Source organism: Vulpes lagopus, chromosome 10, assembly GCF_018345385.1.
Source record: "Vulpes lagopus strain Blue_001 chromosome 10, ASM1834538v1, whole genome shotgun sequence".
Lineage (NCBI taxonomy): Eukaryota > Metazoa > Chordata > Mammalia > Carnivora > Canidae > Vulpes > Vulpes lagopus.
The window spans coordinates 25312456-25327999 of NC_054833.1; the positions used below are offsets into that span (position 1 = coordinate 25312456).

The 15544-nt window shown below is 38.8% G+C and overlaps 1 protein-coding gene and 1 pseudogene across 4 annotated transcripts in view; one reads left to right on the forward strand and one right to left on the reverse strand.

Annotated features, from left to right (window-relative positions):
- Positions 1 to 15544, forward strand: part of EXOC2 (exocyst complex component 2) — a 215243-nt gene that overhangs the window by 169693 nt on the left and 30006 nt on the right. The window lies entirely within an intron of this gene.
- Positions 13278 to 14310, reverse strand: LOC121499393 (annotated as a pseudogene).

A 15544-nucleotide genomic window follows, 5' to 3' on the forward strand; every position in this document is an offset into this window, starting at 1 on the left:
AAAAACACGCAAAATAAGTTATGATTAGAAATGTAAGAACTAAAAAAGTCACACATGTAAATTACATAAGTACAGTTGAGGGGATCACTCAATTTTACCAAAGGAAGAAAGAGATAATAGCTTAGTAAGAGCTAATGCATGAATTCTAAAGATTTTAGATATTTACAGTTGTTTTGTAGGTGCTCTGTGCTGTGGCTGCCTCTAAATAAAAGCCAGTGAAATGATCATTTCAATTATAAAAGTGTAATTCCGAGAGATAGGAGGGGCAGATTCCTGTGCACTGGAGTCATTTAAGACAGAGAAAGGATTAGGGACGGATCTAATAGCTCTCTTCGTTTTCTTTTATTTAAGTTCAATTAATTAACATATAGTGAATTACTGGCTTCAGAGGTGGAGGTCAGTGCTTCATCAGTCTTGTACAACACCCCGTGCTCATGACATCACGTGCCTGCCGTCACGCCCATCGCCCAGTTACCTCATCCCTCCCACCTCCCTCCCCTCCAGCGACCCTCGGTTGGTTTCCTATGATTAAGAGGCTGTTATGGTTTGTCTCCCTCTCTGATTTGGTCTTGTTTTATTTTCCCCTCTTCAAATTGATTTTTAGAAGACCAAACAACCAAATCAGTTTTGTATAGCCCAGGAATTAGAATGAAAATCAAATAAGTAGCAGTTGTAGTTAGCATTTTCTAAGAATGATTATTGGCCTTGTAAGTAATACATTTTCCTCTTTTTTTAAAAAAAGATTTTATTTATTTTATTTATTTATTTGACAGAGATTTTATTTATTTTATTTATTTTATTTATTTATTTAGTGAGCGAGCACAGGCAGGGGGAGCCGCAGAGGCAGAGGGAGAAGCAGGCTCCCCACTGAGCACAGCCAGATGCAGGGCTCGATCCCAGGACCCCAGGTTCACGAGTGCATTGAAGGCAGATGCAAGAGGTAACTAGCTCTAGGTCTGCAGGCAAAAGATATAAGCTGATTTCAGCAAATAAAAAACTTGTTGTGTCCCATTAATATACCAAGAAGCAGAGTTTGTTAAGAATCTAAATATTAATTCCTACTACAAATAAAGTACCTCATGGATCAGCTATAAAGATGCTTTGCAACATTCTCAGTTGACCCTGAAGTGTTTTTCACTCTGCATCCGACTTCTGGTCTCCTGGATGACGGAATCCAGCAATCAGTATCCTCCTCACTTCCCGTCCTCCCTGGGTTCTGCCTGTGACCTCAATGGCAGGTGTACTCATCCTTCCCCTCTCTGCTCCTCTGAGAGGGCACGTGCCATCGTCTCTCTTCTCTTTCTCCAGGCCTTGGACATTGATTCCCACCTCTGTGTCCATAGTTCCTAAGTGGTGTCTGATTCATAGTGAGCCTTTCTGAACAGATTCATTCAGTCAAGTGATTGATTGATGAGATATGCCTTGGCATCTTAAGCCGGAGATGATAGGAATAAACACCAAGTAAAGTTCCAGTTTACAGTTTAGTTTTTTCTTTTTCTGTTTTTTAAATATGGGATGTTCCCATTTTTATTTTATTTTTTTAAAGATTTATTTATTTATTTATTCATAATAGACATAAAGAGAGAGAGAGAGAGAGAGAGAGAGGCAGAGACACAGGCAGAGGAGAAGCAGGCTCCATGCAGGGAGCCCGATGTGGGACTCAATGCCAGGTCTCCAGGATCATGCTCTGGGCCAGAGGCAGGCGCTAAACTGCTGAGCCACCCAGGGATCCCCTACAGTTTAGTTTTTAAAAGTGATGGATACTTTGAACAGGATGATACATTGAATTGTCTTTTTTTTTTTTTAATTCAAAAAATATCAAAGAAGAGAACCTTGGTTGATAAAATATGGTAGCAAAAGTAACATAACAACCTATTTAGAAATAATCAGAACATAGTAACATATACGTAGCACCAAAGATCTTTTAAATACAATTTTACCTTTTTAAAAGTATTCTGAAGACTTTTTTAAGCCCTGCAGAATTTTAAGGGCACCATTTGAACATCGTGTATCTTTTTTGCTATTTATTGGACATTAAAAAATAATCTGTCCCCTTCTCTGAATTTGGAACATTAGTGGTTCTCTCATCTTCCTCTTATGACCCATCTTCCACAAGTTTCCTGCTTTCTAGTCCTGGAGTGGCTTGACGCTTTATTATATACTTCTGCTTTTGATCAAAGCAAGTGCCAATTGAGCGAACTTCCTCTTTGAAGAGAGAAGTCTTAAGTCAATAATCTTTCCCTTTACTGAGCTCTGAAAGACTAGTTTTACTAATTTCTTGGACTGTTTTTCTTAATTTCATTTAAAAAGTATTATGAAGTAGATTGTAATAAATGTGTATTTGATCTACTTAAGAGAAGTTTTACATTTTCTAAGGAAGATAGTCCTAGTCAGTCATTTTTTTTAATCAGTTTCATTATTTCACTTTACCTTTTTTTTTTTCAGATTTTTTTTCTCCTTTTTTTATATGCAGTTTAATGTATTAGAGTCAGTGCTGTAAACCCATTTGTACAATGCCTTGAACATTTGGTTATAATTTCTTTGTCTGCCAAGCATTTTTCAACGTGAAATTTATTAACCTTGAGATGACCTGTGGCCTACATATTTTCTTCATTACATGTCTTATCTGTTAAAGCATTTATTGTATTATGTATTAAATTGATAGCTTTAAACTATGCTGTTTGGCATCAGGGTAAACTAAAGTACTTTTGTGCAAATAAACAGTCTAAGTCATTTTTTAAACTTTTCATCTTGGACATTTCAGGCATATGTCAAAATAGACCAGTAAAACAAATCGTGATTGACCTCTTGGCCAGCTTCAGCAATTATGAGCTCATGGCCAATCTTATTTTATCTGTACCCTCAACTCCCCACTACCTTGGGATATATTAGTTTGAAGTGAATCCCAGACATTAGATCATTTCATCCATACACAGATCAGATAAGGACTGATCTAAAAAATAATAACTACAATGCCATCATCGGATCTGGAGAAAGTTAACAATTTCTCAATTTCATCAAATTATCTAGTCAATGTTCAGAATTCAGAAAAGCTTTTTTAGAGTTTGTTCAAATCAGGATTCAACCAAAGTCTATATGTTGCATTTGGTTGTCGTGTCTCTTAATTTTTCTTTTCTTCCTCTTCTTCCCCCAACCCTTTCAGTTTATTTGTTGAGTAAATCAGATTGTTCTATAGGTATTCTCGCTTTCTGGATTTTTCAGATTGCTTCCTCATGGTGTCATTTACCATGTTCCTCTGTTCCTTGTAAATTTGTAATTCTGTAAATTTGTAATTAATAAAATAGCTTTATCAGCTTCAGGCTTGATTTTGTTTTAATTTTGTTTGCTGCCACCAGGAGGTACATAGGATTTGGTTGTCTCTCTTTTCATGGTGTGAAGATTGAAAATTGGATTCAGGGGATATCAGCTTGATCCACTCTCTAAAAGTTTTTCCTAAACTTTTCATCTCATGGTTTTAGTGTCTTTGGGAATTGTTGTCATGACCTATTATTTCCTTAAGGATTACCAATTCATGATTGTTAGCTGAAACACTAAATAAAACAATTTCATCAACTATTCAGTTACTCTCAGAGTGCAGTTCCTATAGGAAAGGCAGGATAAATTCTCGATTCTTTCTTTTTTGTTAGCTTCAGAATGAGTTGGTTCCCTCACATTTTGAAAAAGTGATCAACAAGATTTAAAATTTTTTTAAAAATGTGTATTGGTTTGAGTACATTTATGGAGTTTCAGTTCATTATAGGCAGTTATTATTTCTTTAATAATCGATTTGTGCCCTCTTTCGCTGAGGAGTCTCTTCAGCTGGGGTCCTGCCTCCTGAAAAGTGCAGCTGCATGATGCTCCCTTGCACTCTGGTATGTGCTTGCCATGTGCCCTCTTGTCCCAGATGTGGAGTCAGCCATTGGAAGGGAGTGAAATAACAACAAATATTGAAATAATGTAAAATTCAAAGAAACTTCTTTTCTTTTACTCTTCCCACACCTTCTCCCTGTCCTCCCTATGTGCTCCTGGCCTTTTCTGTGGTATCTCTATCTCATTAACTCTCATCCAGAAGTGTATTCTGTAATTGGGTAAGAGCGTCCGCAGCAGCCACATTATTACTTTGTGGCTTCTCACGTTCCAACAATACTAAGTTGCTTCTGTTCAAGTCAGCACCAGGCAAGCCGGTTCCCTAACATCACAGTTGTTACCAATCAGGTAGCGCAAGTTTAGGTCTCCTCTAAAGAGGTGTCTCGTAGCAGGAAGACATTAGAAGGACTATGTATGTATGTTCTGTAATTAAGAATCCGTATAACTTCTGTTTCTAAGGGCCTGTGGGAAGCATTAGGGATTGTTTTCCCTTACTTTACCTGATTTTGTTGAATTACACGCCTAAGAGTCTGTAAAACTCATTTACACACTTCACAGCCGTGTGCACCATGGGACACACCAAGATAGCACACACTTGTCTATGTTCTACCATTTTGGCATTCTCTTCTCTACCCCAGCCATTTCATTATAACCTCGTAACCTTCCTTGTAACACTAATTTAAAATATTTCTCTAAATAGTTCTGTGTGAGAAGTTTTAAAGGACGTTAGAGGGCCTTCCTTTGTTTTGACCTCTGATTTAGGGCACGCCCTATAGGCCTGTGGAAGTCCATGCTGCCTGCCAGACATGCGGAGCAGGGAGCTGTGTCCGCTCCTCTGTTGGGCTAATTGCAGGTCCAGCAACATAACCGCACAGCTCCGTGTTTGGCAACACGGACAGCTCATAGCAAACGTTGACGTTTGGATTTTCATTTTCATAAATGTAGCCTGCATGTTGGAGCTGTTATCGTGGATTTCCTCTATCTCCACCCTGATTCCTCCTCAGAACAAAAGCTTTCTGTTCAAATTCAGAAATTTTTATTCTAGCATTAGTAAAGATAGCCGGTTATAACAAGCTGATTAATCTGAGTACCTCTGCACTCTGCATTATATGTGAATTTTATCTAACACTTTAATTGTCTTAGTCTGTGGATGGGTGGAGTGCATTGGACTAGCAGAAGGCGTAGGCAATTCCAAATTATTACTTTAACCTGGAAAACTGTGACAAATGTTATGCTTTCCCAGTTATTTATAACATGCATCACAATAGAAAGCTGAGGTTCAGATGATTTCCAAATGTCACATTTGGACTTCTTAACAAATTTTAAGGCACCATCAAAAGTGCTTTGATATTTTAGTCACTGCTTAACAGAATCTAAGACATTAAAATAATACTGAAACTAAGGACACACAAAGTTGTCTATAAAAGAAAACAACCTTGGAAACTATTTTATACTGAAAACATCTAAACACTGTGTGTGTGTGTGTGTGTGTGTGTGTGTGTGTGTATACATGGTCTCTTCTTTGTTAAATGAAAATCATTATTCATTTCTTATTTAATATTTTATTTAAATTCAATTAGCCAACATTTACTATAACACCCAGTGCTTATCCCATCAAGTGCCCTCCTTCGTGCCCATCACCCAGTCACCCCATCCTCCCATCCTCCCAACCTCCTCCTCTTCTGCGACCCTTTATTTCCCACAGTTAGGAGTCTCTCATAGTTTGTCTTTCTCTTTCGTTTTTCCCCATTTAGTTTCCCTCCTTTCCCTTATACTCCTATTTCTTATATTCCCTGTATGAGTGAAGCCATATATCATGATTGTATTTCTCCCGCTGACTTACTTCACTCAGCATAATACACTCCGGTTCCATCCACATCGAAGCAGATGGTGGGTATCCATCCTTTCTAATGGCTGAAGAATACTCCATTGTATACATAGACCACATCTTCTCTATCCATCATCTTTCGATGGACACCGAGGCTCCTTCCACAATTTGGCTATTGTGGACATTGCTGCTGTGAACATCGGGGTGCAGGTGTCCCGGCGCTTCATTGCACCTGTATCTTTGGGGTAAATCCCCAACAGTGCAATCGCTGGGTCGTAGGGCAGGTCGATTTTTAACTGTTTGAGGAACCTCCACACAGTTTTCCAGAGTGGCTGCACCAGCTCCCATTCCCACCAACAGTGCAAGAGGGTTCCCCTTTCTCCGCATCCTCTCCAACATGTGTTGTTTCCTGCCTTGTTAATTTTCCTCATTCTCACTGGTGTGAGGTGGGATCTCATTGTGGTTTTGATTTGTGTTTCCCTGATGGCAAGTGATGCAGAGCATTTTCTCCTGTGCATGTTGGCCATGTCTAGGTCTTCCTCTGTGAGATTTCTCTTCATGTCTTTTGTCCATTTCATGATTGGATTGTTTTTTCTTTGCTGTTGAGTTTAATAAGTTCTCTATAGATCCTGGACACTAGCCCTTTATCTGATACGTCATTTGCAAATACCTTCTCCCATTCTGTAGGTTGTCTTTTAGTTTTGTTGACTGTTTCTTTTGCTGTGAAGAAGCTTCTCATCTTGATGAAGTCCCAGTAGTTCATTTTTGCTTTGATTTCTCTTGCCTTCATAGATGCATCTTGCAAGAAGTTGCTGTGGCCAAGTTCAAAAAGGGTGTTGCCTGGGTTCTCCTCTAGGATTTTGATGGATTCTTGTCTCACATTTAGATCTTTCATCCATTTTGAGTGTATCTTGGTGTCTGGTGTAAGAGAATGGTCCAGTTTCATTCTTCTGCATGTGGATGTCCAATGTTCCCAGCACCATTTATTGAAGAGACTGTCCTTTCTCCAGTAGAGAGTCTTTCCCGCTTTGTCGAATATTAGTTGACCATAGAGTGGAGCGTCCACTTCTGGGTTCTCTATTCTGTTCCATTGATCTGTGTGTCTGTGTTTGTGCCAGAACCACACTGTCTTGATGACCACAGCTTTGTAGCACAACCTGAAATCTGGCATTGTGATGGCCCCAGCTCTGGTTTTCTTTTTCAATATTACCCTATGTTTTCTGATTCCACACAAATCTTAAGATTATTTTTTCCAACTCTGTGAAGAAAGTCCATGGTATTTTGATAGGGATTGCATTAAATGTGTAAATTGCCCTGAGTAGCACTGACATTTTCACAATATTAATTCTTCCAATCCATGAGCATGGAATGTTTTTCCATCTCTTTTGTCTTCCTTTCTTTCAGAAATGTTCTGTAGTTTTTAGGGTATAGATCCTTTACCTCTTTTAGGTTTATTCCTAGGTATCTTATGCTTTTCGGTACAATTGTAAATGGGGTTGACTGCTTAATTTCTTTTTCTTCAGTTTCATTGTTAGTGTACAGAAATGCCACTGATTTCTGGGCATTGATTTTTGTATCCTGCCACACTGCCGAATTGCTGTATGAGTTTAGCAATCTTGGGGTGGAGTCTGTTGGGTTTTCTATGTACAGTATCGTGTCATCTGGGAAGAGGGAGAGTTTGACTTCTTCCCTGCCACTTTGAATGCCTTTTATTTTGTTGTTGTTGTTGTTGTTGTTGTTGTTGTTGTTGTTGTCTGATTGCTGAGGCTGGGACTTCTAGTGCTATGTTGATTGGCAGTGGTGAGAGTGGACATCCCTGTCGTGTTCCTGATCTTAGGCGAAAGGGTCTCAGTGTTTCTCCATTGAGAATGTGGGCTTTTCATAAATGGTTTTTATGATATGAGGAATGTTCCCTCTATCCCTACACTCTGAAGAGTTTTGACCAAGAATGGAAGCTGTATTTTGTCAAATGCTTTCTCTGCATCTATTGAGAGGATCCTATGGTTCTTGTTTTTTCTCTTGTTTGTGTGATCTATCACATTGATTGTTTTACAAGTGTTTAACCACCCTTGCATCCCTCTGAGGACTGCCTTTGCTGTATTCCAAAGATTTTGAAAGATTGTATTTTCATTTTCATTAGTTTCCATGAATCTTTTTAATTCTTCTCTAATTTCCAGGTTGAGGGATCCCTGGGTGGCGCAGCGGTTTAGCGCCTGCCTTTGGCCCAGGGCGCAATCCTGGAGACCCGGGATCAAATCCCACGTCGGGCTCCCAGTGCATGGAGCCTGCTTCTCCCTCTGCCTATGTCTCTGCCTCTCTCTCTCTCTGTGACTATCATAAATAAATAAAAAATTAAAAAAATAATAATAATTTCCAGGTTGACCCATTCATCTTTTAGCAGGATGCTCTTTAACCTCCACATGTTTGAGTTTCTTCCAAATTTCTTCTTGTGATTGAGTTCTAGTTTCAAAGCATTATGGTCTGAAAATATGCAGGGGACAATCCCAATCTTTTGGTATCAGCTGAGACCTGATTTGTGACCCAGTATGTGGTCTAATCTGGAGAAAGTTCCATGTGCACTTGAGAGGAATGTGTATTCAGTTGCAATAGGATGGAAAATTCTGTTTATATCTCTGGAGTCTATTTGGTCCGGTGTATCATTCAAGGCCCTTGTTTCTTGTGGTGTTCTCCTTAGAAGATCTTCTTTTGCTGATAGTGCCATGTTGAAGTCTCCAACTATTAGTGTATTATTATCTATGTATCTCTTTACTTTGATTATTAATTGATGTACTTGGCAGCTCCCACATTAGGGGCATAAATATTCATGATTGTTAGGTCTTCTTGTGGGATAGATCCTTTAAATATGATATAGTGTCCATCTTCATCTCTTATTATTGTCTTTGGGGTAACTTTAATTTATCTGATATGAGGCTTGCTACCCCAGCTTTCTTTGGAGGACCATTTGAATGGTAAATGGTTCTCCACTCCTTCATTTTCAGGCTGGAGGTGTCCTTAGGTCTAAATGAGTCTCTTGTAGACAGCATGTAGATGGGTCTTGCTTTTTTATCCATTATGATACCCTGCATCTTTTGATGGGATCATTTAGCCCATTCACGTTCAGAGTAACTATTGAAAGATATGAATTTAGTGTCATCATGTTACCTATTCACTCCCATTTTTTGTGTTTTTTTTCCTCTGGCTCCCTTTCTTTTAGAGTCCCCCTTGATATTTCTTGCAGAGCTGGTTTGGTGGTCACATATTCTTTCAGGCCTGCCTATCCTGGAAGCTCTTTATCTCTCCTTCTATTCTGAATGACAGCCTGGCTGTGTATAGTATTCTTGGCTGCATGTTCTTCCCATTTAGGACCCTGAATATATCCTGCAAGCCCTTTCTGGCCTGCAGGTCTCTGAGGAGAGGTCTGCTGTTAATCTGATATCTCCCGTATAAGTTAGGGATCTCTTGTCTCAAACTGCTTTTAGGATTTTTCTTTATTTTTGAAATTTGCAAGCTTCACTATTATATGTTGGAGTGTTGATCGATTTTTGTTGACTGGGGGGGAAAGGGAGGGCCCTCTCTATCTCCTGGATCTGAATGCCTGTTTCCTTCCCCAGACCAGGGAATTTCTCTGCTATGATTTATTCAAATATACTTTGTAGTATATATAAATATATTTGATCAAATATTCTCTCTCTTGCTCGCTCTCTGTCTCCCTATCTCCACAGCTTCTGGAATCCCAATACGATGAATATTCTTCCTTCTGAAGCTATCAGTTATTTCCCTAAGCCTTTCCTCATGGGCTCTTAATTATTTTTCTCTTTTTTCCGTCACTCCTTTCCTTTCCATCACCTTATCTTCTATGTTACACACTCTCTCTTCCACCTCATCAACCCGAGCAGTTAGAGCATCCAGTTTAGACTGCATCTCAGCTAAAGTATTTTTTAATTTCAGCCTGATTAGATCTCAATTCTGCAGTAAAAAGAATCTCTAGAGTCCTTGATGCTTTTTTTCCAGAGCCACCAGTAATTTATAATTGTACCTCTGAATTGTATCTCTGACGTGCTACTTAGATCCATATCTGTTAGGCCTGTGGCAGAGAGTATTGCTTCCAGTTCCTTCTTTTGTGGTGAATTCTTCTAGTCATTTTGTCCAGTGCAGAATGGCTGTATGAGCGAGCCGAGTCAAAAATATCAAGAACGACTTAAGTAAAATACACTCTAGGCAATTCTGAAGAAGTCAGGGATCAGAAAATAAAAGAAAAAGAAAAAACCCACAAAAGTGAAAAAATAAATTAAAAAAAAAAAGTTATAAAAATTAACAACAAAAAAAAAGGTGGGGAGGATGTAGTTTGGTAGAGAAAATATAGTCTCACAGACTGGACCTAGAGGGTGATTCTCTTGGTTCTGAGTATATTTTGTTCTGTATGTTAGAAGGTGCTAAATTCCAATTTTTACATAAACCTGCAAAACTTATATAGAGAAACAATAGCAAGAACAAAAACAAGACAAAAGAGGGAGGCAGAATGGGAAAGAAGAGAGAATATAATCTCACAGAGTGGACCAACATGATGCTCCATTTGGTTCTGAGTATATTTTGGTCCATATGTTAGAAAGTACTAAGTTCCAAAATTATAAAACAAAACAAGACCAAAAAAACCCATAACTTCTATAACTACAAAAATTAAATATGTTAAAGGAATCCAAAAATGAAGGATATATCTATGACATGTAATTGTAAAAATCTGAAAGTCAAAAAGGAAGAAACTTATAAATGAAAAGTTGATAAAGTATTGTAGTTAAGGCAGGAAAAATGAAAAAATATTGGAAATTTTTAACCTGAAAGATAAATGAATCATAAGGAAAAAACCTCCAGTTCTATATACTATTTTCCCTCATTCCTGGAGCTTTCCAGTGCTGCCTGCGCAGTTAACTTGCTCTTCCCCTGTTCCTCCAGCTGGTCTCCTGGGTCGGGGCCTGCTGTGCTGACTCTCAGGTGTCTGTGCCTTGGCGGGGATGCCCCGCCCCCTGCCAGGTGGTCCACTTGGTACCCAGCTGTTTGTCCTCTGAGGCCTCTGTCCTGGGCCGTAGCACCTCTCCCAGGTGAAAGGAGGAGAACCAATGGCAGTGCCCAGATCTTTGACCCGGATCCAGGAGCTCCCCGTGTGTCGGAACCCACAGTCTCTCAGTGAACACTGGCTTTGATCTTCCTGGAGGCAGGTGTGGGGCACTGATTCTGCAAATTGAAGGGCACCTAGTGGCAGGAGCTTTCAATGTCTTGTGCCCTCCCCGGTTCCACGCATCCTGGAGGGAACAGAGGGTAGCCCGCTTCTGTCTGCTGTTGGGCCCTGGGACAGAGAGCCCTGAGCAAGGCCAGGAGGGTTGCTGCATCCCAGCCCTTTACTGGGACCTAGGAGGCGTTAGTCCTGCCACATCTTACTGAACTTCCCTGTTTATGGCATAAATTGAGCTTCCTCCTGGACGCCCTTATTCTTGCTGTGTCCCTGGGACTATTGAGGCTTCAGTGGCCCTCCCACGATTCTGCCCATTTCCCCACTGAGCACTTTTCAGGCAGGGAAGACTCTCTCAGGAGCAGATTTCTAAAGTTCCCGATTGTGTGCCACACGGCTTTCCTGCAGCGGCTTACCAAGGCTCTTTCCACCCCCCACCAGTTATCTTCCCATATATCCCCTCCATTTCTCTTCTCCACACTCCTACCTTGTCAGAAGTGATCACTTTGCTCTCTGTAGCAACTTCTTTAACCATTTTGTCTTAATAAGAAGCAGAAGCCCACCCCAAAATACTTTAGTACAGCTTAATAGTAAGCCATTTTGATAATTGTTGGACATCACAGGAAACCCAGCGAGGTGAAGGGTTTTGAAGGCCCTGGAGCACCGTAGGATTGACAAAACTGGGACTTTTCTCTTTCTGCCTCAGTTTATCACTTATCAGCAAGCTAATTAATGTGGTAAACTCTGTATTGTATAAACAGTCCAACAATGATGCTGTTTGAATCCAAAACTCCGTTTGGGGCTAAGTTTTAACTGATTGGGCCATAGACATCAACAAAGCAGTTTGTGTCTATAGAAGTAAGTTGAACACAATAATAAAATCTTTATATTATATAAGGTATTTACTTGGGGTATAGATTTTCTCTTATATCAGTTTACTTCGATTTTCTGATAATGTCTCATACTGATAAGAAAAAATGAGTGACAAAGTAAATTCATAAATAGGATATATTTAAAAACCCATTTTTCGTTTTTGAAATTGCTGTCATTTCTGATTGCAAATGGTGTGACAACCTATAATTACAGTAACAAGAACTTTAAGAATTATATGTAGAATGCATATCACTTTAAGCAAGTTTGTGTATTGAAGGAGCTTAATAATAGGTTTTATGAAATCACAGAAAGCCACCTTCAGGGAGTTTAAATATGGTGGATATGAAAAAGATTAATACTTTTGTACTCTACAGTACAAGTTGGGTTGTATTAAAAATTGGTATATATTCTTGAACATTTTTCTCTTTTTTGATTTTGTGCTGTGACTTTTTTTTTTTGTAAGGAAAACATAAAATAAGTCCCTCCCCCTCCCTTTTTTACCTTACTTTTGGACATGTGTGCGTATATCCAGCAAGGGTATACTTAAATTAATGTTGACAATGAAGTGCTTTTGGTGGGGCATGTAGTCTTCCACCATTGGAAAACTGGCAGGGCCCACTGAAGACATATTTGCATTTTTGCAATGACCCAATTCTATTACCTAAGAGGAATGAGTATTTATGCCTACCAAAGACAACAACAATATTCATAGCAGCTCTATTTAAAATAGCTAACAGTTGGAAACAATTCAGATGTCTTGTCAGCAGTTAGAACGGGCACATGAACTGTGGTGTGGTCCTACGGTAATGTTTGTAGACGGTAAGAATGACCAGACTCTCCTATACGCAACCTAGAGGGGGAGTGTTCTCTTTCAGCTTTCCTCACATGAAATAAACAGGCATGAAGAATAAGCTTCCTTCATAAAGTGCTAGGCAGATTTTGATGCCCAGACTGAGTGCTATAAACCTCAAAATTTAGTTCTTTCACTCTATGCATATGCATAAACATAAACTTGCTTTGAAACAGTTTACTTCCTGAGCAATATGACCAACACTGGTCCTTAAAGTTTAGAGTAACTACATGAGAACATTATTTCCCCTTAAAATGATTTCTGCCATCGACTTGCTCAGATTTTTAAGGCGAGTTTTTTCAGTGCTTATATGTTCCAAATCTTCATAGAAACCAGAAAAAAAAAAACAGTGAAGGTTCCGTGTTTCAGTCAAAAACACAATCTTCCCCAAAAATCTACAGTTAACAAAAGAACTGTTCCATGTTGTGTCATAAATGAACTATCATCAGGGACCTGGACATCATAACGAGACAGAAAGGTCTACCCTGAACTTAAGTGTGTATGATCAGTCAGTTGGGCCGTGCTACAACGTTACTTTTGCTTCATTCTATCATATTAGCCAAGCTAGAGTTCTATGTTAACAGTTTGACCAAATGTGGATATGAAAGTTTATTTTTAATAAGATATGTTGCAAATTACGGTCAACCAACATCTTTTCATCCATACTTCAAGCATAAAAGATGAGAATCCTAACAAAAATATACAGAAACCACAAAATGGTAGCTGCCCATAACATTATAAATAAACTTTCTTGAGCTGGGACTTGGACCATGATCTTGAATTGGATTTAGATTTTGAAAAAGATCAGTTTCAGTGTTCAAATCTTACCATTATCAGAATGGCTTCTGCTACACTGCGGTCTTCGAGCTGGTGTGTTTCTAAGACTATAAAGTCTCCTATGCATTTTATTCAAGATTTATTTACTTTACCAAGTGAGAGAGCACAGCAAGAGGGCCAGGGGGGAGGGAGAGAATCTCAAGCCGACTCCAGGCTGAGTACTGAGAGACTGTGACATGCAGGCACCCCTAAAATCTTCTATGGTTGTAACCAAAGTACCAGCTTCTTGATCGTCTTCTTTCATAACTTCAGCTTCTAGAACATCCGTATCTGTCATAATCATCATTAGTGTGAAGAATTGTACACGTCCCATGCTTCCTTGGTTTTCATTTGATTTGGAGTCTTCTAATCCCCTTGTGCAAACTGTATTTCATTTCTGCATCCACAAATCCATTTTCTGTCTAAATTACATAAAGCATCTTTGGTGTCTCAGACATCCTCAGGTTGAATGTAAGCAACTCATCTTGGATGATGGGTGTAGAAATCAAGTGGAACATACGCATCAAAATAGGACCATAACGACCGAACTTGAGGTGTAAATCTTTGGATCAGGTATCAGCCACGTTCCTTGCGAACAGAGATGGGCTGGGATGCAGGTGGCAGGACATGACGATGACATGAGTCTCAGCAGGGGCATAAATCGTCCACAGATCCTCAGAGACTCTCAGCCGGAGGGTTCTACAACAGCCACCTAGAAGTTATACTTAATTTTTAAAAGAGGAGAAAATTACAAACTTAAAAATCTCAAGAACAGAGCATGATGATTAGTAAGTGCAGCCAATCATGTACCTTTTTCAAGCACATATCTTTGTGTAATACTTTGTGTAGGACTTTTTCAGCTATGAAAGTCACTAAGTCCAATGATCTAAAGTAAACCTACGTTTACTTCATTCTTCTTTACATTCAGATCTTCAAGTCACTGTGATTTCAGTTTTAAAGCACTTTTATACTGTTAAATGTAAAACTTATAAAGCGAACTTATTAAGTGAAGCATCCATAAGCTGAGATCCATGAATGACTACAGAGATCAAACCCCCCTCACCCCCATGGGACATGTCTCATGAGCACGTACATTTGCTGTGTGTTAAGCAAATATTTGGGGGTTGTTTTTTAACTTTAGCATAACCTTGCTTATTTAAACTGATAAAATGATTTTTATTTCCTTTTTATCTCATTTTCTAATTTGTTTTTTATTTACAATGCACGGAATATGTAATGTGCATATGTATGTATAAATCGTGTTTAAAAATGTATATATGTATTTTTATAATATATTAATAGAGTGGCACATAGTTTTATAAATCAGAGGTTATGTACTATATATCATAATCTTATATCAAGAGGGCTCAAAATTCTTTTACCTATAACTTGCATAATCAAAAAAGTTTGAAGACTACTGCACTGTGCCTCTTGATGGCAAGTCACCAAGGGGGTCCCTGTAATAGGAAGTCCCTGTACGTAATGGATTCTCAACGTGTATTTGAACAAACGAACGTTTTAGTGAATGGATGCCTCTCGAAGTGTAGGTGCCTTCTTGTGTGTCCTCTGCCTTAGGAGCAGCATGAAAGAGAACCTGGTAACATACCGTTTAGTCATAACTGAATGGAAACATGTAACGCTGGCCCATTTATTTTTGTCATTTTTAAGCTTGTAGCATTAAAAATAAAATACCCAACATCATTTTGCTTAGGTTCATATTGAAAACTTGATAAATTTATTAAGATATTTCATTTTGGTCCATTTTCAAATAACAGTATTTTACAGTTTAACTTATTTTTACATGCATTATCACATTTTATCCTTCCAACAACACCATTGGGGTAAGATTTTATCTTCCCCACATGGCTGATTTTAAAATTTGGAGAATCAGAAAAAGAATCAGACTTATTTAGGATACCAGCCTTAGGACTTCGGTGCTATTTGTCTGTCTCCAAATTCTAACTTTATCATTCATACTGGAGACATATAAGGGGCGGACTAGAGGGGTAACAATACTATACAATTTTGCATATCCTAATATTTTGTAACTAATTGGGTTAAAAAAGAACTTTGTGCCTTTCTCTGT